Source organism: Heterodontus francisci, chromosome 3, assembly GCF_036365525.1.
Source record: "Heterodontus francisci isolate sHetFra1 chromosome 3, sHetFra1.hap1, whole genome shotgun sequence".
Classification (NCBI taxonomy): Eukaryota; Metazoa; Chordata; class Chondrichthyes; order Heterodontiformes; family Heterodontidae; genus Heterodontus; species Heterodontus francisci.
Genome location: NC_090373.1, coordinates 201111474 through 201138645, shown reverse-complemented (window position 1 = coordinate 201138645; position 27172 = coordinate 201111474). Strand labels below are relative to the sequence as shown.

General features: G+C 46.0%; 1 protein-coding gene across 1 annotated transcript in view; it reads left to right on the top strand.

The window, feature by feature from the left end:
- LOC137367179 (dynein axonemal heavy chain 8-like) overlaps positions 1-27172 on the top strand; it is a 2062041-nt gene that overhangs the window by 1247929 nt on the left and 786940 nt on the right. The gene's annotated exons all lie outside the window — the stretch shown is intronic.

Sequence of the window (27172 nt, the reverse complement as noted above, 5' to 3'; positions counted from 1 at the left end):
GTCTTTGGCTGTGGGACGAAACCAGAGCACCCGGCGAAAACCCATACGGTCACAGGGAGCACTTGCAAACTCCGCACAGGCAGTACCCAGGATTGAACGCAGGTCGCTGGAGCTGTGAGGCTCCGGTGCTAACCACTGCACCACTGTGCAATGAAACTAATTCTTCTGTTCGCACAATTGAAGAGCAGAGGATAATGATGGATTTGGAAGGCCCTTTATCTAATTTTAATCCATCCATTCAGAAAGATCCTAAATTCCTCACTGCAGCATTTAATTGTTTCTTAATTAATTTGCAGGGTTCTATTGGTAAGTCCTTTCTAAGCATTGATCACTCTTTGTATAAAAAACTTCCTGATGTCAGTTCTAAATTTAATTTTTGTTAGTTGCATCCTGTGTCCCCTTGTCCTATTCTCACAGTTACCTTACAGTAACCTTCTGAAACAATCCTTTCAATAACCAAAGCTATCTTAAGTATCTGTGACTGAGAGTGACAGCCCTTGATATCAACGCAGCATTTGACTGAGTGTTGCATCAAGGACCCCTAGCAAAATTAAAGTCAATGGGAATTGGGGCAAAACTCTCCACTGCTTGGAGTCATACCTAGCACAAGGAAAGATGGCTATGGTTGTTGGAGGCCAATCATCTCATCCCCAGGACATCGCTGCAGGAGTTCCTCGAGGTAATGCCCGGATGCAGCAAGACCTGGACAACATTCAGGTTGCGGCTGACAAGTGGCAAGTAACATAAATGCCAGGCAATGACCATCTCCATCAAGAGGGAATCTAACCATCTCCTTTTGACGTTCATTCGGATTAACATCGCTGAATCCCCCACCATCAACATCCTGGGGGTTACCATTGACCAGAAACTTAACTCGACGAGCCACATAAGTACTATGGCTACAAAAGCAGGTCAGGGGTTGGAAATTCTGCAGTGACTAACTCATCTCCTGATTCCCTAAAGCTTACCCACTATCTACCAGGCACAAGTCAGGAGTGTGATGGGATGCTGTCTACTTGCCTGGAAGAATGCAGCTCCAACAACACTCAAGAAGCTTGAGGCCATCCAGGAAAAAGCAGCTTGCTTGATTGGCACTACATCCTCCACCTTCAACATTCACTCCTTCTGACATACAATTGCAGCATTGTGTACAATATACAAGATGCTCTTGCCAAGCCTCCTACGATGGAACCTTCCAAATCATAGAATAGAATTTAGAAACATAGAAAAATAGGAGCAGGAGTAGCCCATTCGGCCCTTCAAGCCTGCTCCGCCATTCAATACAATCATGGCTGATCATCCAAACTCTGTACCTTGTTCCCACTTTCTCCCCATATCCCTTGATCCCTTTAGCCCTAAGAACTATATATGACTCTTTATACTTAATGATTTGGCCTCAACTGCTTTCTGTGATAGAGAATTCCACAGGTTCACCACTCTCTGGGTGAAGAAATCGCTCCTCATCTCAGTCCTAAATGGCTTACCCCTTATACTTAGACTGTGACCTCTGGTCCTGGACCGCCCCGCCATCGGGAACATCATTCCTGCATCTAGTCTGTCCAGTCTTGTTAGAATTTTGCAGGTTTCTCTGAGAACCCCTCTCATTCTTCTAAACTCTAACAAATACAAGCCTAATCGACCCAATCTCTCTTCATACGTCAGTCCCGCCATCCCAGGAATCAGTCTGGTGAACCTTCGCTGCACTCCCTCCATAGCAAGAACATCCTTCCTCAGATATGGGACCAAAACTGCACACAATACTCCAGATGTGATCTCACCAAGGCCTTATATAATTGCAGCAAGACATCCTTACTCCTGTACTCGAATCCTCTCGCTGTGGATACCATTGGCTTTCTTAACTGCCTGCTGCACCTACATGCTTACTTTCAGCGACTGGTGCACAAGGACACCCAGAACCCCTTTCCCAATCTATCGCCGTTCAGATAATAATCTGCCTTTCTGCTCTTGTCAACAAAGTGGATAACCTCACATTTATCCACATCTGCCAAGTATTTGCCCACTCACTCAACCTGTCCAAATCACACTGGAGCTTCTCTGCATCCTCCTCACATCTCACTCAGCTTTGTGTCACCTGCAAACTTGGATATATTACATTTAATTCCCTGATCTATATCATTAATATATATTGTGAATAGCTGGGGTCCTAGCACTGATCCCTGCGATACCCCACTGGTCACTGCCTCCCACTCGGAAAAAGACCCATTTATTCCTACTCTTTGTTTCCTGTCTGCCAACCAGTTCTCTATCCATGTCAGTACCTTACCCCCAATCCCATGTGCTTTAATTTTGCACGCTAATCTCTTCTGTGGGATCTTATCAAAAGCCTTCTGAAAGTCCAAATACACCACATCCACTGGTTCTCCCTTATCTATTCTACTAGTTACATCCTCAAAACATTCCAGTAGATTTGCCAAGCATGATTTCTTTTTTGTAAATCCATGTTAACTTTGTCCGATCCTGTCACTGTTTATAGTGGACTCTAGCGTTTTCCTCACTACTGATGTCAGGCTAACCGGTCTCTAATTGCCTGTTTTCTCGCTACCTCTTTTTTTAACTAGTGGGGTTTCATTAGCTATCCTCCAATCTGTTGAAACTGTTCCAGAGTCTATAGAATTTTGAAAAATGACCAGCAATGCATCTACTATTTCTCGGGCCACTTCCTTAAGTACTCTGGGATGTAGATTATTAGGCCCTGGGGATTTATCAGCCTTCAATCCCATCAGTTTCCCTAACAGCATTTCTCTACTAATACTGATTTCATACAGTTCCTCCTTCTCACTAGACCCTATGTTCCCAACATTTCTGGGAGGTAATTTGTGTCCACCTTTGTGAAGACAGAACCAAAGTATGTATTTAATTGGTCTGCCATTTCTTTGTTTCCCATTATAAATCCCCCCGCTTCTGACTGTAAGGGACCCACATTTGTCTTCAATATTCTTTTTCTCTTCACAGATCTATTTACAGCACGGAAGGAGGCCATTCAGTCCATTGTGTCCGTGTTAGCTGACAAGTAGCCATCCAGCCTAATTCCACTTTCCAGCACTTGGTCCGTGGCTTTGTAGGTTACGGTACTTCAAGTACATATCCAAGTATATTTCAAATGTTATGAGCGTTTCTGCCTCTACCACTCTTTCAGGCAGTGAATTCCAGATCCCCACCACCCTCTGGGTGAAAATATTTCCCCTCGAATCCCCTCTAAACCTTCAATTTCTTACCCTAAATATATGCCTCCTAGTTATGGACTCCTGAACCAAGAGAAATAGGGCCTTCCAATCCATTCTATCTCGACCCCTCATAATTTTACACACTTCAGTTTGGTCAACCTTCAGCCTCCTCTGTTCCAAGGAAAACAACCCTAGCCTGTCCAATCTTTTCTCATAACCAAAATTCTCCAGTCCAGGAAACATCCTCATAAATCTCCTTTGTACCCTCTCGAGTGCAATCACATCTTCGCGAAAGTGCAGTGACCAAAATTGCATGAAACAGTTAAGCTGTGGCCTAACTAGTGTTTTTATAGTTCCTGCAGAACCTCCCAGCTCTTGTAATCTATGTCTTAGCTACTAAAGGCAAGTATCCCATATGCTTTACCTGCATAGCCACCTTCAGGGATCTGTGGACATGCACTCCAAGGATTCTTTGGTTCTCTACACTCTCAGTATCCTACTTTTTATTGTGTATTCCCTTGCCTTGTTAGGCTTCCCCAAATGCATTACCTCACATTTCTCTAGATTGAAATCCATCTACCACTGTTCCGCCCGCCTGACCAGTCCATTGATAACTTCCTGCAGTCTACAGCTATCTTCTTCATTGATTTATACCATAAAAAACTAGGGACCTAGTCAGGGATAGGCACTAACATGTAGCCCCATGAATATTTGACAGAATTATTGACTCGGCCACGGACATGGGAGCAATTAATCTGTATTTGCAGAGCGAGACTGAGGCAGATTTGTGAGGGGACAAGCACCGGCGAGCAGGAGTTCTAGCGGCTTAAAAGAGGCTGCAAGAGGCCTGGGAAAGAGTGAGACCGAGGCGGACCTGCAAAGGAACGAGCACCGGGGAGTTCCAACAGCTTAAAAGAGGCTGCGAGAGGCCTGGGAAAGAGCGAGACTGAGGCGGATTGGCGAGGCGACAAACACTCGTGAGCAGGAGTTCCAGCGGCTAAAAAGAGGCATACTCTCACACACTCTCGTAGGGACAGTGAGAGAGTTCCACGACTGACGTCACAGTTCAGAAAGTGACACATTGCAAGGGGTCGCAGCTGATTGGTAAGTAGGAACAGGTGGGTTTTTCTACCCTTTTTTACTACTTTCAATAGCTGAAGTAAAAGTAAAGGTGGGGACTTTAGATTGTAGAAGGTAGTGTTTTGAGTGGAATAAGGTCCCTTGCGTAATTAGTACTCTAAATTAAAGGGAGTAATGAAGGAGATTAATCTAAAGCTAAGTAATGGTAGAAGAGCTCAGCCCCATGGCATGCTCCTCCTGCGCAATGTGGGAAATCAGGGACACTTCCAGTGTCCCTGGCGACCATGTGTGCAGGAAGTGTATCCAGCTACTGGCTGACTGCATTGTGCAGCTGGAGCTACGAATGCATTCACTGTGGAGCATCCGCAATGCTGAGGACGTCGTGGATAGCACGTTTAGTGAGGTGGTCACACCGCAAGAAGTGGCTGCGCAGGCAGGAAAAGACTGGGTGACCATCAGGTGGAGTAGTAGGCACAGGCAGGTAGTGCAGGGGTCCCCTGTGGCCAACCCCCTCTCCAACAGATATATCACTTTGAATACTGTTTGGGGGGGATGGCCTCCCAGGAGAAAGCAGCAACAGCCAGGTTCGTGGCACCACGGATGGCTCTGCCGCACAGCAGGGACAGAAAAAGACTGAGAGAGCCACAGTGAAAGGAGATTCAATTGTAAGGGTAACAGACAAGCATTTCTGTGGCCGCAAGCGAGATTCCAGGATGGTATGTTGCCTCCCTGGTGCTAGGGTCAAGGATATCTCGGAGCAGCTGCAGGACTGGAGGAGGAGGGTGAACAGCCAGTGGTTGTGGTACATGTCAGTACCAACGACATAGATAGAAAAAGGGATGAAATCCTGCAAGATGAATTTAAGGAGTTAGGAGCTAAATTAAAAAGCAGGACCTCAAAGGTAGTAATCACGGGATTCCTTCCTGTGCCACGTGTCAGTGAGAATAGGCACAGAAGAATAGACCAGATGAATGCATGGCTGGAAAATGGTGCAAGAGGAGGGATTTAGACTCCTGGGACATCAGGACCGGTTCTGGGGAAGGTGAGATCTGTACAAACGGGACAGGTTACACCCAGGCAGGACCGGAACCGATGTCCTTGTGGGGGCGTTTGCTAATGCATTTAAACTAGAGGATTCACACGAGAATAACAAAGAACAGTTCAGCACAGGAACAGGCCATTCGGCCCTCCAAGCCTGCGCCGATCTTGATGCCTGTCTAAACAAAAACCTTCTGCACTTCCGGGGCCCATATCCTTCTATTCCCATCCTATTCATGTATTTGTCAAGATGCCTCTTAAACGTCGCTATCATACCTGCTTCCACCACCTCCCCCGACAGCAAGTTCCAGGCACTCACCACCCTCTATGTAAAGAACTTACCTCGCACATCCCCTCTGAAATTTGCCCCTCGCACCTTAAACCTATGTCTCCTAGTAACTGACTCTTCCACCCTGGGAAAAAGCTTCTGACTATCCACTCTTTCCATGCCACTCATAACTTTATAAACCTCTATCATGTCGCCCCTCTACCTCCGTCATTCCAGTGAAAACAATCCGAGTTTATCCAACCTCTCCTCAGAGCTAATGCCCTCCAGACCAGGCAACATCCTGGTAAACCTCTTCTGTACCCTCTCCAAAGCCTCCACGTCCTACTGGTAGCGTGGCGACCAGAATTGCACACAATATTCTAAGTGTGGCCTAACTAAGGTTCTGTACAGCTGCAGCTGACTTGCCAATTTTTATACTCAATGCCCCGACCAATGAAGGCAGACATGCCGTATGCCTTCTTGACCACCTTATCCACACGCGTTGCCACTTTCAGTGACCTGTGGACCTGTACGCCTAGATCTCTCTGCCTGTCAATAGTCCTAAGGGCTCTGTCATTTACTGTATACTTCCCACCTGTATTAGATCTTCCAAAATGCATTACCTCACATTTGTCCGGATTAAACTCCATCTGCCATTTCTCCGCCCAAGTCTCCAACCGATCTATATCCTGCTGTATCCTCTGACAATCCTCATCACTATCCACAACTCCACCAATCTTTGTGTCGTCCGCAAACTCACTAATCATTTTCCTCCAAATCATTTATATATACTCCAAACAGCAAAGGTCCCAGCACTGATCCCTGTGGAACACCACTAGTCACAGCCCTCCATTCAGAAAAGCACCCTTCCACTGCTACCCTCTGTCTTCTATGACTGAGCCAGTTCTGTATCCATCTTGCCAGCTCACCTCTGATTCCGTGTGACTTCACCTTTTGTCCCAGTCTGCCATGAGGGACCTTGTCAAAGGCTTTACTGAAGTCCATATAGACAACATCCACTGCCCTTCCTTCATCAATCATCTTCGTCACTTCCTCAAAAAACTCAATCAAGTTAGTGAGACACGACCTCCCCTTCACAAAACCATGCTGCCTCTTGCAAATAAGTTCATTTGTTTCCAAATGGGAGTAAATCCTGTCCCAAAGAATCCTCTCTCATAATTTCCCTACCACTGACGTAAGGCTCACCGTCCTATAATTTCCTGGATTATCCTTGCTACCCTTCTTAAACACAGGAACAACATTGGCTATTCTCCAGTCCTTTGGGACTTCACCTGTAGCCAAAGATTTCTGTCAAGACCCCAGCAATTTCCTCCCTTGCCTCCCTCAGTATTCTGGGGTAGATCCCATCAGGCCCTGGGGACTTATCGACCTTAATGCTTTACAAGACACCCAACACCTCCTCCTTTTTGATAACGACATGACCCAGACTATCTACACTCCCTTCCCTAGACTCATCATCCACCAAGTCCTTCTCTTTGGTGAATATTGATGCAAAGTACTCATTTAGTACCTCGCCCATTTCCTCTGGTTCCACGCATAGATTCCCTCCTCTGTTCTTGAGTGGGCCAACCCTTTCCCTGGTTACCCTCTTGCTCTTTATATACGTATAAAAAGCCTTGGGATTCTTCTTAATCCTGTTTGCCAATGACTTTTCATGACCCTTTTTAGCCCTCCTGACTCCTTGCTTACGTTCCTTCCTACTGTCTTTATATTCCTCAAGGGATTCGTCTGTTCCCAGCCTTCCAGCCCTTACGAATGCTTCCTTTTTCTTTTTGACTCGGCTCACAATATCCCAGGTTATCCAAGATTCCCGAAACTTGCCAAACCTATCCTTCTTCCTCACAGGAACATGCTGGTCCTGGATTCTAATCAACTGACGTTTGAAGGACTCCCACATGTCAGATGTTGATTTACCCTCAGACAGCCGCCCCCAATCTAAATTCTTCAGTTCCTGCCTAATATTGTAATAATTAGCCTTCCCCCACTTTAGTACATTCACCCGAGGACTATTCTTCTCCTTATCTGCAAGTACCTTAAAACTTACGGAATTATGGTCACTGTTCCCGAAATGCTCCCCGACTGAGACTTCGACCACTTGGCCGGGCTCATTCCCCAATACCAGGTCCAGTACGGCCTTTTCCCTAGTTGGACTATCTACATATTGTTTCAAGAAGCCCTCCTGGATGCTCCTTACAAATTCTGCCCCATCCAATCCCCTTGCACAAAGTGAGTCCCAGTCAATATAGGGGAAGTTAAAATCACCCACCACTACAACCCTGTTGCTTTTACATCTTTCCAAAATCTGTCTACATATCTGCTCCTCTTCTGGCTGTTGGGAGGCCTGTAGTAAATCCCCAACATCGTGACTGCACCCTTCCTGTTCCTGAGCTCTACCCAAATTGCCTCACTGCATGACACCTCCGAGGTATCCTCCCGCAGTACAGCTGTGATATTCTCCTTAACCAGTAATGCAACTCCCCCACCCCTTTTACATCCCCCTCTATCCCACCTGAAGCTTCTAAATCCCGGAACATTTAGCTGCCAATCCTGCTCTTCCCTCAACCAAGTCTCTGTAATAGCAACAACATCATAGTTCCAAGTACAAATCCAAGCTCTAAGTTCATCTGCCTTACCTGTTATACTTCTCGCATTGAAACAAATGCACTTCAGACCACCAGTCCCGCTGTGCTCCGCAACATCTCCCTGCCTGCTCTTCCTCTTAGTCTTACTGGCCTTATTTACGAGTTCCCCCTCATTTATTTCACTTGCTGTCCTACTGCTCTGGTTCCCACCCCCCTGCCACACTAGCTTAAACCCTCCCGAGTGATGCTCGCAAACCTCGCAGCCAGGATATTAGTGCCCTTCCAGTTTAGATGCAACCCGTCCTTCTTGTACAGGTCCCACCTGTCCTGGAAGAGATCCCAATGATCCAGATATCTGAAACCCTCCCTCCCACACCAGCTGTTCAGCCACGTGTTTAGCTGCACTATCTTCCTATTTCTAGCCTCACTGGCACGTGGCACAGGGAGTAATCCCGAGATTACAACCCTCGAGGTCCTGTATTTTAACTTTCTACCTAACTCCCTGAACTCTCCCTGCAGGACTTCGTCACTCTTCCTGCCTATGTCATTAGTACCAATGTGTACTACAACCTCTGGCTGTTCACCCTCCCCCTTCAGAATGCCCCCTGTCCGTTCAGAGACATCCTTGACCCTGGCACCAGGGAGGCAACATACCATCCTGGAGTCTCTTTCACATCTACAGAAGCACCTATCTGTGCCCCTGACTGTAGAGTCCCCTATAACTATTGCTCTTCTGCGCTTTGCCCCTCCCTGCTGAACAACAGAGCCAGCTGTGGTGCCACTGCTCTGGCTGCGGCTGTTGTTTTCCCCTGATAGGCCACCCCCCCACAACAGTATCCAAAACGGTATACTTGTTCGAGAGGGAAATAGCAACAGGGGATTCCGGCACTGACTGCCTGCCCCTTCTAGCGGTCACCCATCTATCTGCCTGCACCTTGGGTGTAACCACTTCTCTAAAACTCCTGTCTATGACGCTTTCTGCCACCTGCATGCTCCTAACTGCATCCAGTTGCTGCTCCAACCGATCCATGCGGTCTGTGAGGATCTGCAACTGGGTACACTTCCTGTAGATGCAGTCGTCCGGAACGCTGGAAGCGTCACGGACCTCCCACATCTCACAGGTGAAGCACTTCACCCCTCTAACTGACATTTCTAGCACTAATTAATAAATTTATTCAAAATAAATACTTAAATATTTCTTAAATCCTTACAAAATTAAGCTACAATTAACTATATGGTCCCTGGTGCTAGATTTCTACTATAAATATTAAATGTTAAATACAGTAATCTCCTCCCTCCAGTTCAATTACTCCTCTACTTATTAATTAATTAGTTAATTAGGGTTTTAATCAATTTTAATCAATGTTTTATTTTCAAATTCAGTACAAATTCCCTACCAGCCAATCAGGTCACAGCTTTCAGGTGACGTCACTTTTTCAGCTTTTTCTTTCCACCCGAGGTAACTTACCGGTCCAGAACTCCGCCCTCCGAGTCTTCTTCCTGGATGTAGGCCGCGAATTCCCGAGGTAAGGTTTTTATACTTACCGGTCCAGAACTCCGCCCTCCGAGTCTTCTCCCTGGATGTAGGCCGCGAATTCCCGAGGTAAGGTTTTTATACTTACCGGTCCGCAACTCGGCCCTCCGAGTCTTCTCCCTGGATGTAGGCCGCGAATTCCCGAGGTAAGGTTTTTATACTTACCGGTCCGCAACTCGGCCCTCCGAGTCTTCTCCCTGGATGCAGGCCACGAATCCCCGAGGTAAGGTTTTTATAATTACCGGTCCGCAACTCAGCCCTCCGAGTCTTCTCCCTGGATGCAGGCCGCGGATCCCCGAGGTAAGGTTTTTATAGTTACCGGTCCGCAACTCGGCCCTCCGAGTCTTCTCCCTGGATGCAGGCCACGAATCCCCGAGGTAAGGTTTTTATAATTACCGGTCCGCAACTCAGCCCTCCGAGTCTTCTCCCTGGATGCAGGCCGCGGATCCCCGAGGTAAGGTTTTTATAGTTACCGGTCCGCAACTCGGCCCTCCGAGTCTTCTCCCTGGATGCAGGCCACGAATCCCCGAGGTAAGGTTTTTATAATTACCGGTCCGCAACTCAGCCTTCCGAGTCTTCTCCCTGGATGCAGGCCGCGGATCCCCGAGGTAAGGTTTTTATAGTTACCGGTCCGCAACTCGGCCCTCCGAGTCTTCTCCCTGGATGCAGGCCACGAATCCCCGAGGTAAGGTCTTTATACTTACCGGTCCGGAACTCCACCCTCCGAGACTTCTCCCTGGATGTAGGCCGCGAATCCCCGAGGTAAGTTTTTTATACCTACCAGTCGGGAACTCCACCGTCTGAGCCTTTTCCCTGGATGTGAATGGCAGGGGGATGGGAACCTGAGCAGGGAACCTGAGCAGGGAGACTGAGAGCAGGAAACAAGGATAGAAATGAAAGAAAGGAAACAAAAAGGCAAAAGTGGAAGGCATAGAAATCAAGGGCAAGAAGCAAAGAGGGCCATAATGCGAAATAATGCTAAGATGACTAAGAATGTTAAAAAGACAAGCCTAAGGACATTGTGTCTCAATGCACGGAGTATTTGCAATAAGGTAGGCGAATTAACCCTGCAAATAGATATCAATGGATATGATATAGATGCAATTATGGAGACATGGCTGCAGGGTGACCAAGGATGGGAACTGAACATCCAAGGGTATTCAATATTTAGGAAGGACATGCAAAAAAGGAAAGGAGGTGGAGCAGCATTGTTAGTGAAAGAGGAAATCAATACAATAGTGAGGAAGGATATTAACTCAGAGAATCCTGATGTGTTATCTGTATGGGGGGAGCTAAGAAACACCAAGGGGCAGAAAACATTGGTGAGGAAGGATGTTCTTGCTACAGAGAGAGTACAGCGAAGATTAGAAATTCTAACAGGACTTGACAGGGTAGATGCAGGAAGGATGTTCCCGATGGTGGGGGCGTCCAGAACCAGGGGTCATAGTCTAAGGATATGGGGTAAACCTTTCCAGACTGAGATGAGGAGAAATTTCTTCACGCAGAGAGTGGTGAGCCTGTGGAAGTCACTCCCACAGAAAGAAGTTGAGGCCAAAACATTGTATATTTTCAAAAAGAAGTTAGATATAGCTCTTGGGTCTAAAGGGATCAAAGGGTATGGGGCGAAAGTGGGAACAGGCTTCCCTGTCAAGTCCTGTTAGGATTTTATGGGTTTCTATGAGATTCCCCCTCACTCTTCTGAACTCCAGCGAATATAATCCTAACCGACTCAATCTCTCCTCATACGTCAGTCCCGCCATCCCAGGAATCAGTCTGGTAAACCTTCGCTGCACTCCCTCTATAGCAAGAACATCCTTCCTCAGATAAGGAGACCAAAACTGCACACACTATTCCAGGTGTGGCCTCACCAAAGCCCTGTATAATTGCAGCAAGACATCCCTGCTCCTGTACTCGAATCCTCTCGCTATGAAGGCCAACATACCATTTGCCTTTTTTACCATCTGTTTCACCTGCATGCTTACCTTCAGCGACTTGTGTACAAGAACACCCAGGTCTTGTTGCATATTCCCCTCTCTCAGTTTATAGCCATTCAGATAATAATCTACCTCCCTGTTTTTGCTCCCAGAGTGGATAACCTCACATTTATCCACATTATACTGCATCTGCCATGCATTAGCCGACTCACTCAACTTGTCCAAATCACCCTGAAGCCTCCCGGCATCTTCTTCACAACTCACCCTCCCACCCAGTTTTGTGTCATTTTCCAATTTTTAGATATTCCATTTAGTTCCCTCATCTAAATCATTAATACTTGGTCTATCCCTGTCAGGCAAGCCCCGCACCAACCAAGACTGGGGCACGCATTATTTTGCCACATAAACATTAAAACTTAAAAGTGCAAGCCCCTGACTGGAAAGACATTTACATAGTGGCAGACAGTGTTGGAACAATGAGGAACTAGTCCCTGCCCCAATGCACAGAAGAGACCTGGTCAAACCAGTCGTCCACATGACCATCTGCTGGCCAGCTGGGGGAGTTTCAAATTGGAAAACTGAATTCGGACAGGTTGCATCTGAACTGGAGGGGCACCAATATCCTGGGCGGGAGGTTTGCTGGAGCTCTTCGGGAGGATTTAAACTAGCTTGGCAGGGGGATGGGAACCAGAGCTACGGATCAGTGGATGGGGTAGCTGTTGAACAGGCAGATACAGAGTGCAGAGAGTCTGTGAGGAAGGTTAGACAGTTGACAGGGCAAAGTTGCAGCCAGTATGATGGGTTGAAGTGTGTCTATTTTAACGCAAGAAGTGTCAGGAATAAGGGTGATGAACTGAGAGCATGGATCAGTAACAAAAACAAGAAATGCTGGATTCACTCAGCAGGTCTGGCAGCATCTGTGGAAAGAGAAGCAGAGTTAACGTTTCGGGTCAGTGACCCTTCTTCGGAACTGGGGCACGCATTCCGAAGAAGGGTCACTGACCCGAAACGTTAACTCTGCTTCTCTTTCCACAGATGCTGCCAGACCTGCTGAGTGAATCCAGCATTTCTTGTTTTTGTTTCAGATTTCCAGCATCCGCAGTATTTTGCTTTTATTTTAGCATGGATCAGTACTTGGAGCTACGATGTTGTGGCCATTACAGAGACTTGGATATCACAGGGGCAGGAATGGATGTTGGATGTTCCGGGGTTTAGATGTTTCAAAAGGAATAGGGAGGGAGGTAAAAGAGGTGGGGGAGTGGCATTGCTAATCAGGGATAGTATCACAGCTGCAGAGGTCGTCGAGGAGGGTTTGTCTACTGAGTCATTATGGGTGGAAGTCAGAAACAGGAAAGGAGCAGTCACTTTATTGGGAGTTTTCTATAGACCCCCCAATAGCAACAGAGACACGGAGGAACAGATTGGGAGGCAGATTTTGGAAAGGTGCAGAAATAACAGGGTTGTTGTCACGGGTGACTTCAACTTCCCTAATATTGATTGGAACCTTCTTAGTGCAAATAGTTTGGATGGAGCAGATTTTGTCAGGTGTGTCCAGGAAGGTTTCCTGACTCAATATGTAGATAGGCCGACTGGAGGGGAGGCTATGTTGGATTTGGTGCTTGGCAATGAACCAGGCCAGGTGGCAGATCTCTCGGTGGGAGAGCATTTCGGTGATAGTGATCACAACTCCCTGACCTTTACTATAGTCATGGAGAGGGATAGGAGCAGACGGGATGGGAAAATATTTAATTGGGGGAGGGGAAATTACAATGCTATTAGGCAGGAACTGGGGAGCTTAAATTGGGAACAGATGTTCTCAGGGAAATGCACGACAGAAATGTGGAGGTTATTTTGGGAGCACTTGCTGTGACTGCTGGATAGGCTTGTCCCGATGAGGCAAGGAAGGGATGGTAGGGTGAAGGAACCTTGGATGACAAGAGATGTGGAACAGCTAGTCAAGAGGAAGAAGGAAGCTTACTTAAGGTTGAGGAAGCAAGGATCAGACAGGGCTCTAGAGGGTTACAAGGTAGCCAGGAAGGAACTGAAGAATGGACTTAGGGGAGCTAGAAGGGGACATGAAAAAGTCTTGGCGGGTAGGATTAAGGAAAATCCCAAGGCGTTCTACACTTATGTGAGGAACAAGAGGATGGCCAGAGTGAGGGTAGGGCAGATCAGGGATAGTGGAGGGAGCTTGTGCCTGGAGTCGGAGGAGGTAGGGGAGGTCCTTAATGAATACTTTGCTTCAGTATTCACTAGTGAGAGGGACCTTGTCGTTTGTGAGGACAGCGTGAAACAGGCTGATATGCTTAAACAGGTTGATGTTAACAAAGAGGATGTGCTGGAAATTTTGAAAGACATGAGGATATATAAGTCCACGGGGCCAGATGGGATATACCCAAGGTTATTACGGGAAGCGAGGAAAGAGATTGCCGCACCTTTGGCGATGATCTTTGCGTCCTCACTGTCCACTGGAGTAGTACCAGATGATTGGAGGGTGGCAAATGTTATTCCCTTGTTCAAGAAAGGGACGAGGGATAACCCTGGAAATTACAGACCAGTCAGTCTTACGTCAGTGGTGGGCAAATTATTGGAGAGGATTCTGAGAGACAGGATTTATGATTATTTGGAAAAGCATAGTTTGATTAGAGATAGTCAGCATGGCTTTGTGAGGGGCAGGTCATGCCTCACAAGCCTTATTGAATTCTTTGAGGATGTGACAAAACACATTGATGAAGGAAGAGCAGTGGATGTGGTGTATATGGATTTTAGCAAGGCGTTTGATAAGGTTCCCCATGGTAGGCTCATTCAGAAAGTAAGGAGGCATGGGATACAGGGAAATTTGGCTGTCTGGATACAGAATTGGCTGGCCCATAGAAGACAGAGGGTGGTAGTAGATGGAAAGTATTCAGCCTGGAGCTCGGTGACCAGTGGTGTTCCACAGGGATCTGTTCTGGGACCTCTGCTCGTTGTGATTTTTATAAATGACTTGGATGAGGACATGGAAGGCTGGGTTAGTAAGTTTGCCGATGACACAAAGGTGGCTGGAGTTGTGGATAGTGTGGAAGGCTGTTGAAGGTTGCAACGGGACATTGACAGGATGCAGAGCTGAGCTGAGAAGTGGCAGATGGAGTTCAACCTGGAAAAGTGTGAAGTGATTCATTTTGGAAGGTCGAATTTGAATGCAGAATACAGGCTTAAAGACAGGATTCTTGGTCGTGTGGAGGAACAGAGGGATCTTGGGGTCCATGTCCATAGATCGCTCAAAGTTGCCACCCATGTTGATAGGGTTGGTGAGAAGGCGATTGGGGTGTTGGCTTTCATTAACAGGGGGATTAAGTTTAAGAGCCGCGAGGTTTTGCTGTAGCTCTATAAAGCCCTGGTTAGACCACACTTGGAATATTGTGTTCAGTTCTGGTCGCCTCATTATAGGAAGGATGTGGAAGCTTTAGAGAGGGTGCAGAGGAGATTTACCAGGATGCTGCCTGGACTGGAGGGCATGTCTTGTGAAGAAAGGTTGAGGGAGCTGGGCTTTTCTCATTGGAGCGAAGAAGGCTGAGATGTGACTTGATAGAGGTGTACAAGATGATGAGAGGCATAGATAGAGTGGATAGTCAGAGACTTTTTCCCAGGGCAGAAAGGGCTATCACCAGGGGGCATAATTTTAAGGTGACTGGAGGAAGGTTTAGGGGAGATGTCAGAGGTAGGTTCTTTACACAGAGAATGGTGGGTGCGTGGAATGCACTGCCAGCGGTGGTAGTAGAAGCAGATACATTAGGGACATTTAAGCGACTCTTGAATAGGTACATGGATGATAGTAGAATGAAGGGTATGTAGGTAGTTTGATCTTAGAGTAGGTTAAAGGTTCGGCACAACATCGTGGGCCGAAGGGCCTGTACTGTGCTGTACTCTTCTATGTTCTATGAACTGAGAACGCCTTGTGCTCCCAGCTTTAACAGAACCTCTCTCCTGTCTGCCTGCGCCATCTCTTTCCCATGGAACTGAATCTTGTGATAACAGGTGAACCTCAAAGAGAGAAAAGTTTCCTCAGTGAATAAGGTTTAAAAGGAACACTGGGCCCCAATGAACAGCAAGACTACCGACAATCAAGTGAGCTTGAAACACAGTAAGCAAGAGACTCTTCTGATGTTGCCTCAAACCCCTCTCTCCTATATTTTCCTCTTCTCTTTTCTGTCCCTATCTGCAAGTGTATATCACGTGTGCATGCTGGCGTGGGCGTGCCATATAACCATCGGCATGAACCATCTTAGAGTTTAAGTTCAAGCTTAAGGTTTAATAAATTTCATCTTTCTCCTTTAAACCTGAGAAAACCTGGTGTGTTGGTTTCTTTGCCTTATAGTTGGAAAGTTGTGAACAAGGATTCACAAAGTGGGAGCTCAAAACACAGTGTGTTTAAAATTAAACCCTGTTACAATAAGACCAGGTGAAGATAGTAACAGACCCCTAGACACCTTTCGCACCTGGTTCTAACACCCTTTTTAATGGATGGTACAATGTTAGCTGTCCTCCAGTGTTCTGGCATCGCACCAGACATGATTGGAAAAGAATGGTCAGACCATTCCTTCCTACCAGCATTGTGGGTGTACCTAAACTAGATGGACTGCTGCAGTTCGAGCAGGTACCTCACTACCACCTTCTCAAGGGCAATTAGGGATGGGCAACAAATGCTGGTCATGCCAGTGGCACTCACATCCCATGAAAAAATTAAAAAGGCCTCTCAAAGGCCTTCCTACTAGGTCCCATAACACCAAAAACTGACAAGAAAAACTTTAACAGAACAATGGGTGATGTTTACGGAGGACATGTTTCAGGTACAGGCTCGGTACATTCCAACAAGGGCAAATAGTAGAAGAGCAAAAGCAAGTGCTTCTTGGCTGACGAGGGAGATAGAGAATATCCTGAGTGCTGCTGGAGGGCACAGAGTGTGAAGAAGGGAGTTTGGTAAGTGAGGGAGTTCAGTAAGGAGGGGAACTATAAATTAGGAGAGAAAATAAATTTGTCTCTGCTGAGATCTACTTTGAGAGCGCAGGGTGTAAAGTGGGAGTTGGTGTGTGAGGGAATTCAGGGAGGGAGGGAGGGGCTCTTTTTTCTTTCTTTTTCTACCTTTTTTCAGCTTCCAGTAGCTGGCTCTTTCGGGGAAGAAGCTGACTGGTGAGTAGCTCGTAAGTTACTTCTAATTGTAATAAATAGTTTTTAAAGTTACTATCTGGAAGATCAGCTTGGCCAAGTGGAATGTCCATCCTGTGGTATGTGGGAAGTCACGGACGCACGACGTGTCCTAGATGAACACATCTGCAGGAAGTGGCACCAGCTGCAAAAGCTTGAGCTCCGGGTTTTGGAACTCGAACAGCAGCTGGAGTCACTGTCGTGCATCCGCGAGGCAGAGGACTGTTTACGGAGGTGGTCACACCGCAGGTTAGGAGCATGCAGGCAGAGAGGGAATGGGTGACCGCTTAGCAGTCTAAGAGAACCAGACAGACAGTGCAGGAGTCCCCTGAACCTATGTTGCTTTCTAATTGGTTTTCCATTTTGGATACTGGTGACGACAATGGTTCCTCAGGGCAGTGTAGCCAGAGCAAAGTTAGTGGCACCACTGGTGGCTCAGCTGCGCAGGAGGGGAGGAAACCGAGTGAAAGAGCAATAATGATAGGGGATTCGATAGTCACGGGATCAGACAGGCATTTCTGCGGTAGTAAACATGACTTCAGGATGGTGTGTTGGCTCCCTGGTGCCAAGGTCAAGGATGTCATGGAGCAGCTGCAGGACATCCTTCTGGGGGAGGGTGAACAGCCAGAGATCATAGTCCACATTGTTACCAATGACATAGGTAGCAAGAGGAATGAGGTCCTAATAACAGATTTTAGGGACTTCGGAAGGAAATTAAAAGCAGGACCTCAAGAGCAGTAATCTCAGGATTACTCCCAGTGCCACGCGCTAATGATCATAGGAATAGGAGAGTTGATCGATTGAGCATGTGGCTGGAGAATTGGTGTAAGAGGGAGAGCATCAGGTTTCTGAAGCATTGGACGGTTCTGGGGCAGATGGGACCTGTACAAGATGGACGGGCTATACCTTAACAGGACCGGAACTAATATCCTCACAGGGAGATTTGCTATTGCTGTTGGGGAAGGTTGAAACCAGCTGGTCAGGGGGATGGGAACCTGAGGGGTAGCTCAAATTGGAAGGAAGTAAAGCTGATAACAGGAGGTACATACGAACATAAGAACTGGGAGCAGGAGTAGGCAATTCAGCCCCTTGAGCCTACTCCGCCATTCAATACGATCATGGCTGATCTCATCTCGGCCTCAACTCCACTTTCCTGCCCGTTCTCCATAACTCTTCAACCCATTACTAATTAAAAATTTGTCTATCCCCTCCTTAAATTTACTCAATGTCCCGGCATCCCCCGCACTCAGGGGTAGTGAATTCCACAGATTCACGACCCTTTGAGAGAAGTAATTTCTCCTCATCTCTGTTTTAAATATGCTACCCCTTATCCTAAAACTATGACCTCTTGCTCGAGATTGCCCCACCAGAGGAAACATCCTCTCTACGTCTACTTTGTCAATCCCCCTAATCATCTTGTATACCTCAATTAGATCTCCTCTCATTCTTCTAAACTCTAGAGAGTAAAGGCCTAAACTGTTCAATCTCTCTTCATTAGACAAACCCCTCATCTCTGGAATCAATCTAGTGAACCTCCTCTGAACAGCCTCCAATACAACTACATCCCTCCTCAAGAAAGGGGACCAAAACTGTACGCAGTACTCCAGGTGCAGTCTCACTAATGCCTTGAACAGTTGCAGCAGCACTTCCCATTGGCCCATTCACCTAACCTATCCGTATCCATTTGTAAATGCCTTATTTCTTTATTGCAACTTACCATCCCACCTATTTTAGTGTCATCTGCAAACTTGGCAAGAGTACCTTCTATCCCTGCATCCAAGTCATTTATATAGATTGTAAATAGTTGGGGCCTGAGGACCGGTTATATCTTTCCAACCAGAAAAGGACCCATTTATCCTGGCTCTCTGTTTTCTGTTGATTAGCCAATCCTCGATCCAAGCTAATAAATTGCCCCAAACCCCATGTGATCTTACCTTGTGCATTAACTTTTTGTGAGCCAACTTATCAAATGCCTTCTGGAAGTCCAGATATACTACCCAGGAACCCCATTATCCACTTTACCTGTTACATCTTTGAAGAACTCCAGCAAATTAGTCAAGCATGATTTATAAAACCTTCATAAAACCATGCTGACTCTGATGGATTGCATTTTGACTTTCTAAATGTCCTGTTATTACTTCCTTAATAATGGATTCTAACAATTTCCCAATGACAGATGTTAAACTAGCTGGTCTATAGTTTACCACTTTCTGCCTCCCTCCTTTTTTGAATATTAGCATTTTTCCAATCCACTGGAACCTTTCCCACATCCAGGGGATTTTGGAATATGGGTCCACTATCTCCGCTGCCACTTCCTTTAAGACCCTAGGATGTAGGCCATCAGGCCCTGGGGACTTGTCTGCCTTCAATCCCAATAGTTTGCTCAGTACTTTTTCCCTAGTGATGATTGTTCATTGTTCCTCCCTTTCTGTGACCTCTGCATTACTTGTTACTATTGGGATGGTACTAGTGTCCTCCACCATGAAAACTGAGGCAAAATACTGATTTAGTGTCTCCACCATTTCTGTGTTCCTTACAATTAACTCCCCAGTATCATCCTCCAAGGAGTTCCAGTGGCATAAAAGAGGCTGCGAGAGGCCAGGGAAAGAGTGAGACCAAGGCGGACCTGCAAGGAGACAGGCACCGACGAGCGGAAGTTCCAGCAGCTTAAAAGAGGCTGAGAGGCCAGGGAAAGAGCGAGACTGAGGTGGACTTGTGAGGGCAGTTCCAGCAGCTTAAGAGAGCCATACTATCATACACTCTCACAGGGACAGCGAGACAGTTCCACAACTGACGTCACTGTTCAGAAAGTGACGCATTGCAAGTGGAGGCAGCTGATTGGTAAGTAGGAACAGGTGGGTATTTCTACCCTTTTTTATTATTTTCAATTGCATAAGTAAAAGTAAACATAGGGATTTTAGATTGTAGTAGGTAGTATTTGGAGTAGAATAAGGTTCCTATCATACTTAGTACTCTAAATTAAAGGGAGTAACTAAGGAGCTTAATCTGAGGCTCAGTCATGGCAGGAGAGCTCAGCCCCGTGGCATGCTCCTCCTGCGCTATGTGGGAAATCAGGGACACATCCAGTGTCCCTGAGGACCATGTATGCAGGAAGTGTGTCCAGCTGCAGCGACTAGCTGACCGCATTGCGCAACTGGAGCTGTGGATGGATTCACTGTGGAGCATCTGTGATGCTGAAGACGTCGTGGATAGCATGTTTAGCGAGGTGGTCAAACTGCAGATAATGGCTGCAGAGGCAGAAAAGGGATGGGTAACCACCAGCCACGCTGGTGGGCGCCGGTAGGTAGTGCAGGGGTCCCCTGTGGCCATCCCTCTCTCAAACAAGATACTTTGGAGGGGGATGGCCTCCCAGGGGAAAGCAGCAACAGGCAAGTTTGTGGCACCACAGAAGGCTCTGCTGCACAGGAGGGGATGAAAAAGATTGAGCGAGCCATACTGATAGGAGATTCAATTGTAGGGGAACAGACAGGTATTTCTGTGGCCACAAATGAGACTCCAGGATGGTATGGTGCCTCCCTGCTGCTAGGGGCAAGGATGATTCGAAGTGGCTGCAGGGCATTCTGAAGGGGGAGGATGAACAGTCAGAGGTTGCGGTACACCTTGGTACCAATGATATAGATGGATGAGGTCCTGCAACAAGAATTTAGGGAACTCGGCAGCAGATTAAAAAACAGGAACTCAAAGGTTGTAATCTCTGGATTACTCACAGTGCGACGTGCGCGTGAGTATAGGAATAGGAGGAGAGAGCAGATGAATGCGTGGCTGAGGAGGTGATGCAAGAGGGAGGGCTTCAGTTTCCTGGATCACTAGATGTGTTTCTGGCAAAGGTGGGATCTGGACAAATTAGACGGGTTGTATCTGAACCGGAGCGGTACCAACATCCTTGCTGGGAGGTTTGCTGGGACTATTGGGGGTGATGGTGGGGGGGGGTTCAAACTAATTTGGCAGGGGATGGGATACAGAGTGGAGGTACAGTAGGGGCTAATGCACAGTCAGATATAGAAGAGAAACTGAGTCAGTCTGGAAGGCAGAGCAAATATAGACCTATTAAGGCACAAGTGAAAAATGCAAGGCTGGATTGCATCTATTTTAATACAAGGAGTCTTACTAATAAGGCAGATGAATTGAGGGCATTGATTAGCACATGGCATTATGATATTATTGCTATCACAGAGACATGGTTGAGGGAGGGGCAGGACTGGCAGCTCAATATTCCAGGGTATAGAATCTTCAGGCGTGACAGGGAAGGGGGTAAAAGAGGAGGTGGCATTGCACAGTTGTTCAAGGAGTCAATTACTGCAGTAAGGAGGGATGATATCTTAGAAGGGTCCTCAAATGAGGCCATATGGGGAGAACTTAAAAACAAAAGGGGGCAATCACTTGGCTGGGAGTGTACTACAGACCTCCAAACAGTCAGGGAAAGATAGAGGAGCAGATATGTAGGCAAATCTCAGAGAGATTTAAAAATAATAGGGTAATAATAGTAGGGGATTTCAACTTCTCCAATATCAACTGGAATAGTCTTAGTGCAAAAGGCTTAAAAGGAGCGGAATTCTTAAAATGCATACAGGAGAGCTTTTTGAGCCAGTACGTAGAAGGTCCAACAAGAGAAAGGGCAGTACTGGACCTAATCCTCGGGAATGAAGCCGAACAAGTGGTAGAAGTGTCAGTGGAGGAGCATTTCGGGGATAGTGACCATAACTCGAAGATTTAAGGTAGTTATGGAAAAGGAGAATGATGGACAGGAAATAAAGGTACTGAATTGGGGGAAGGCCGATTTTAAGATGATAAAACAGGATCTGGCTAAAGTGGACTGGGAGCTGCTAATTGCAGGAAAGTCTACATCAGACCAGTGGGAGTCATTCAAAGGGGAAATAGGGAAAATTCAGAGCCAACATGTACCCATTAAGGTGAAGGGTAGGACCAGCAAGTCCAGGGAATCCTGGATGTCAAGGAATATAGAGGATTGGATGAGGTAAAAAAAGGAGGCTTATGGCAGATCCCAAGCGCTGAAAACGGCGGAGGCACTTGAGGAGTACAGAAAGTGTCGGCGAGTACTTAAAAAAGGAATTAGGAGAGCGAAGAGGGGACATGAAAAAACACTGGCGGGCAAGATAAAGGAAAATCCTAAGACATTTTATAAACAAAGAACAAAGAAAATTACAGCACAGGAACAGGCCCTCCAAGTCTGCGCCGATCCAGATCCTCTATCTAAACATGACGCCTATTTTCTCAGGGTCTGTATCTCTTTACTTCCTGCCCATTCATGTATCTGTCTAGATACATCTTAAAAGACGCTATCGTGCCCGCGTCTACCACCTCCGCTGGCAACGCGTTCCAGGCACCCACCACCCTCTGCGTAAAGAAATTTCCACACATATCCCCCCTAAACTTTTCCCCTTTCACTTTGAACTCGTGACCCCTAGTAATTGAATCCCCCACTCTGGGAAAAAGCTTCTTGCTATCCAACCTGTCTATACCTCTCATGATTTTGTACACCTCAATCAGGTCCCCCCTCAACCTCCGTCTTTCTAATGAAAATAATCCTAATCTACTCAACCTCTCTTCATAGCTAGCGCCCTCCATACCAGGCAACATCCTGGTGAACCTCCTCTGCACCCTCTCCAAAGCATCCACATCCTTTTGGTAATGTGGCAACCAGAACTGCATGCAGTATTCCAAATGTGGCCGAACCAAAGTCCTATACAACTGTAACATGACCTGCCAACTCTTGTACTCAATACCCCGTCCGATGAAGGAAAGCATGCCGTATGCCTTCTTGACCACTCTATTGACCTGTGTTGCCACCTTCAGGGAACAATGGACCTGAACACCCAAATCTCTCTGTACATCAATTTTCCCCAGGACTTTTCCATTTACTGTATAGTTCACTCTTGAATTGGATCTTCCAAAATGCATCACCTCGAATTTGCCCTGATTGAACTCCATCTGCCATTTCTCTGCCCAACTCTCCAGTCTTTAAGTATATTAAGGGCAAGAGGATAACCAGGGAAAGAGTAGGGCCCATTAGGGATCAAAGTGGCAGTCTGTGTATGGAGCCAGAGGACACATGTGAGGTTTTAAATGATTACTTTTCATCTGTGTTCACTATGGAGAAGGACGATGTAGGTATGGAGATCAGGGAGGGGGATTGTGATATACTTGAACATATCAGCATCGAAAGGGAGGAAGTATTAACTGTTTTAGCGGGCTGAAAAGTGGATAAATCCCCAGACCCAGATGCGATGTATCCCAGGCTGTTATGTGAGGCAAGGGAGGAGATTGCACGGGCTCTGACACAAATTTTCAAATCCTCTCTAGCCACAGGAGAGGTACCAGAGGACTGGAGAACAGTGAATTGGTACCATTATTTAAGAAGGGTAGTTGGGATAACCAGGTAATTAAAGGCCGGTGAGTCTAACATCAGTGGTTGGGAAACTATTGAAAAAAATTCTGAGGGACAGTATTAATCTCCACTTGGAAAGGCAGGGATTAATCAAGGATAGTCAGCATGGCTTGGTCAGGGGGAGATCGTGTCTAACAAACTTGATGGAATTTTTTGAGGTGGTGATGAGATGTGTAGATGGGCTGGTAAGATGGGTGGAGCTGTGGCAAATGGAATTTAATCCTGAGAAGTGTGAGGTGATGCATTTTGGGAGGATGAACAAGGCAAGGGAATATACAATGTATGATAGGACCCTAGGAAGTACAGAGGGTCAGAGGGGCTTTGGAGTACTTGTCCATAGATCACTAAAGACAGCAGCACCGGTAGATAAGATGGTTAGGAAGGCATAGGGGATACTTGCCTTTATTAGCCGAGGCATAGAATATAAGAGCAGGGAGGTTATGATGGAGCTGTATAAAATGCTCGTTCGGCCACAGCTGGAGTACTGTATACAGATCTGGTCACCACACTATAGGAAGGATGTGATTGCACTGGAGAGGGTGCAGAGGAGATTCACCAGGATGTTGCCTGAGCTGGAGCATTTCAGCTATGAAGAGAGACTGGATAGGCTAGGGTTGTTTTCCTTGGAGCAGAGAAGGCTGAGGGGAGATATGATTGACGTGTACAAAATTTTGTGGGGCATTGATAGGTTAGATGGGAGGAATCTTTTTCCCTTAGCGGAGGTGTCAATAACCAGGGGGCATAGATTTAAGGTAAGGGACAGGAGGTTTAGAGGGGATTTGAGGAAAATGTTTTTCACCCAGAGGGTGGTTGGAATCTGGAATGCACTGCCTGAAGAGGTGGTAGAGGCAGGAACCCTCATAACATTTAAGAAGTATTTAGATGAGCACTTGAAATGCCACAGCATACAAGGCTATGGGCCAAGTGCTGGAAAATGGGATTAAAATAGTTAGGTTCTCGATGGCCGGCACAGACACGATGGGCTGACGGGCCTGTTTCTGTGCTGTATAACTCAATGACTCTATGACTCTATTTTATTTAATTAGATTTTAATTTGTTTTTTAAATTTCCAACTGGTCTTTAGCTTTTAATCTGTTAAATATTTCTCCTATTCACCTTTGATCTGAAATCAACTTGGAATAGGTAATTCAAATTAACAGTTAGTTACTAACCAATGAATTTACAGATTTCCTGTGATGTCACTGTTAGTTTTTTTTCACTCTGTTTTTACTGCCTTAAATTACCCAGAAATTATATAATTTACACTAGGAACCTTGATTCCCTAAAAAAAAAAACTCGACCTACTATATTAAAAAAGAACTGTAACCCTTTCTCTTTACTTTAGTTACTTGCCGAGCTATTGAGAGTTATTCCCTAACAGCTGTTACTCACTAACTAATCACCTTGCAGCTTTCCTGTGATGTCACTGTTGACTTTGTTCCAAAACTCCGGCTTACCTGGACTGCTTCCGAAAGGTAAGTCCGCTCGTTGAGTGAACTCTCGCTCTCTCTCCCGGTCTCTCTGTGCTTTGGCTCCGCTCTCGCTGTGTCCCGCTGGCTGAGTGAACTCTCTCTCCTGGTCTCTTTGTGCTCCGACTCCATTCTCGCTGTTTCCCGCTCGCTGAATGAACTCAGTAAGCGACATTAGAAGGCAGGCGAAACAAAGGCGAGCATCAACTAGGTTAGAATGCCAAATAATGTCAAGAAGTCAAGGTTAAGGGCACTAAGGTAAATGATTTAAATGCACAAATTGAGATAAATGGGTATGATCTAATTGCCATTACAGAAACGTGGCTACAGGGTAAGCAAGACTGGAAACTGAATATTCAAGGATATTTGACATTTAGGAAGAACAGGAAAAAAGGAAAAGGAGGTGGTGTTGCGCTGATAATAAGGGATGGGATCAGTACATAAATAAGGGAGGATCTCAGATCGGAAGAACAAAATGTGAATCTGTTTGGGTGGAACCGACTAGAGAACAAGCTATTTTAGATCTAGTATTATGTAATGAGAAAGGGTTAATTAATAATCTTATTATAAAATAACCTTTAGGGATGACTGGTCATAATATGATAAAAATTTTACATTACGCTTGAAAGTGAGGTAGTTCAATCTGAAGCCAGGGTGTTAAATTTGAACACAGGAATTTATGAAGGTATGAGGGGCAAATTGGCTGAGGTGGATTGTGAAAATACATTGAAAGGTAAGACAGTGCATGGACAATGGATTGTCTTCAAAGAATTATTACATAGGTTACAGCAACTATACATTCCTTCAAGGCACAAAAACCCCAAAGTAAAGGCAGTCAACTGTGGCTAATGAAGTTAAGGATTGTATAGGATTAGACGTAAAGGCCTATAAAGTTGCCAGAAATAGTAGTAAACCTGAGGATTGGGAGGATGTTAGAATACAGCAAAGGAGGACCAAGAAACTGATAAAGAAAGGCAGAATAGAATATGAATGTAAATTATCAAAAAATATAAAAATGGACTGTAAAAGCTTCTACAGGTACGTAAAAAGGAAACATTTGGCTAAGATAAATGTGGGTCTATTACAGGCAGCGTCAGGACAATTTATATTGGGGAATAGAGAAAGGGGTAGACAGGGTAGATGCAGCAAAGATGTTTCCCCTGGTTTGAGAGTCTCGAACCAAGGGATACAATTTCAAAATTAGGGGGAAGCTACGTAGGAGCTTTACGTAGGAAATTTCTTTACTCAGAGGGTTGTGAATCTTTGGAATTCTCTACCTCAGAGGGCTGTGTAAGCTCAGTCATTGAGTATGTTTAAAGTAGAGATTGACAGATTTCTAAATACCAATGACATAAAGGGATATGGGGATAGTGTGGGAAAAAGGCATTGAAGTGGATGATCAGCCATGATCGTATTGAATGGCGGGGCAGGCTCGATGGGCTGAATGACCAACTCCTGATCCTATGTTCCTATAAACAAAAAGGTGTTTGATGCATGTCAGGTTAATTCTTCGAGTGAGAACCAGTCAAATAAATTCAGTTGAAAGGGAAGGGTAGGGGACAATAAGACTGGCAAAGAGTGAATATGAGAATTGTATGACAGTCAACATAAAAGGGAACCCAAAAATCTTCTACTAGTAGGTAGTAAGAGGTAGGGTGGGGTCTATTTGGGACAAAGATAGTGAAACGTGCTTAAAGGAGCAAGGCAAGTCTAGAATACATAATGAACACTTGGTATCGACGTTTACTAAGGACGAGGATGCTAGCAAAATATCGGTAGATGCAGAGGTGATAAATGTAATGGATGGGGTGAAAATTGAGAGGCGGAAAGTATTTGAAAGGCTGGCTATGCTTAGAGTGGACAAGTTGCCTGGTGTGGATATCTTGCATCCAAGGTTGCTGAAGGAAATGGGGGGGGGGGGGGCGGGGGGGGATATAGCAGAAGGGCTTACCATAATCTTCCAGTCTTCCCTAGATACGGGGGAGATTCCAGAGGTTTGGAGATTGGAAAATATGATACCCTGATTCAGAAAAGAGTGTAAAGACTGTCTTAATAATTACAGGCCAGTCAGTTTAACATCAGTAACAAAAACAAGAAATGCTGGATTCACTCAGCAGGTCTGGCAGCATCTGTGGAAAGAGAAGCAGAGGTAACGTTTCGGGTCAGTGACCCTTCTTCGGAAGGGTTCCGAAGAAGGGTCACTGACCCGAAGCGTTAACTCTGCTTCTCTTTCCACAGATGCTGCCAGACCTGCTGAGTGAATCCAGCATTTCTTGTTTTTGTTTCAGATTTCCAGCATCCGCAGTATTTTGCTTTTATTTTAGAGTTTAACATCAGTGGTGGGTATGGTTATGGAAACAATAATCAGGGCCAAAATCAACAGGCAATTGGAGAGTTTTGAGTTAATTAAGTGTAACCAGCACAAATTTGTGTAAGGCAGATCATGCTTG